The sequence below is a fragment of the Varroa destructor genome, unplaced genomic scaffold (assembly GCF_002443255.2).
Source record: "Varroa destructor unplaced genomic scaffold, Vdes_3.0 BEIS01000006.1, whole genome shotgun sequence".
Lineage (NCBI taxonomy): Eukaryota > Metazoa > Arthropoda > Arachnida > Mesostigmata > Varroidae > Varroa > Varroa destructor.
The window spans coordinates 11,170,726-11,172,056 of NW_019211459.1; the positions used below are offsets into that span (position 1 = coordinate 11,170,726).

The 1,331-nt window shown below is 33.1% G+C and overlaps 1 protein-coding gene across 1 annotated transcript in view; it reads left to right on the forward strand.

Moving 5' to 3' along the window:
• The window catches only part of Gbeta13F (guanine nucleotide-binding protein subunit beta-1), a 6,832-nt gene that overhangs the window by 1,978 nt on the left and 3,523 nt on the right, over window positions 1–1,331 (forward strand). The gene's annotated exons all lie outside the window — the stretch shown is intronic.

Sequence of the window (1,331 nt, forward strand, 5' to 3'; positions counted from 1 at the left end):
GGGAGACTTATTTAAGTTTTAACTGCTTTGTATGTGGAAATGTTGTCCTAAAACATGGCCAAAAAAAAACGTTTGTTTTAACCACTTTTTTGTACCTTCCTGAAACTTAGCTAGAGAACACTTGTTTAAGTTTTAACAACTTTTCTGTGTAAGGGAACTCTATCCTGAGACTTGGCTAAGGAGAACTTCTTTGAGTTTTAACAAATATATTACATGTAAGGTTCTGTTTTGAAACATGACCAAAAAGATTTCCTTGACTTTTAATAATTTTGTTGTATACGGAAATTCTGCCTGAAACTTGGCTAAAGGAAGCTTGTTTGAGTGTTAACAACTTTTTTTTGTATGAGGAAACTCTGTCCTGAGACTTGGCCAATGGGAGACTTATTTAAGTTTTAACCTCTTTCAATGTGGAAATGTTGTCCTAAAACATGGCCAGAAAAAATGTTTGTTTTAACCACTTCTATCTTCTTGAAACTTAGCTAGAGAATACTTGTTTAAGTTTTAACAGCTGTTCTGTATGAGGAAACTCTATTTTGAGACTTGACCAACGAGAACTTGGATTTTAGCAAATATATTGCATGTAAGGTTCTGTATTGAAATATGACCAAAGAGATTTCTTTGACTTTTAATAATTTTGTTTTATGCAGAGATTTTGCCTGAAACTTGGCTAAAGGAAGCTTGTTTAAGTGTTAACAACTTTTGTTTGTATGAGGAAACTCTGTCCTGAGACTTGGCCAATGGGAGACTTATTTAAGTTTTAACTGCTTTGTATGTAGAAATGTTGTCCTAAATCATGGCCAAAAAAAAACGTTTGTTTTAACCACTTCTTTGTATCTTCCTGAAACTTAGCTAGAGAATACTTGTTTAAGTTTTAACAGCTTTTCTGTATGAGGAAACTCTATTTTGAGATTTGATCAACGAGATCTTGGGTTTTAGCAAATATATTACGTTATGATTCTGTTTTGAAATATGGCCAAAAAGATTTCCTTGACTTTTAACAATTTTGTTGTATGCGGAAATTTTGTCTGAAACTTGGCTAACGGAAGCTTGTTTGAGTGTTAACAACTTTTATTTGTATGAGGAAACTCTGTCCTGAGACTTGGCCAATGGGGGACTTAGTTAAGTTTTAACTTCTTTGTATGTGGACATGTTGTCCTAAAGCATGGCCAAAAAAAAAACGTTTGTTTTAACCACTTCTTTGTATCTTCCTGAAACTTAGCTAGAGAATACTTGTTTAAGTTTTAACAGCTTTTCTGTATGAGGAAACTCTATTTTGAGACTTGACCAACGAGAACTTGGGTTTTAGCAAATATATTGCATGTAAGATTCTG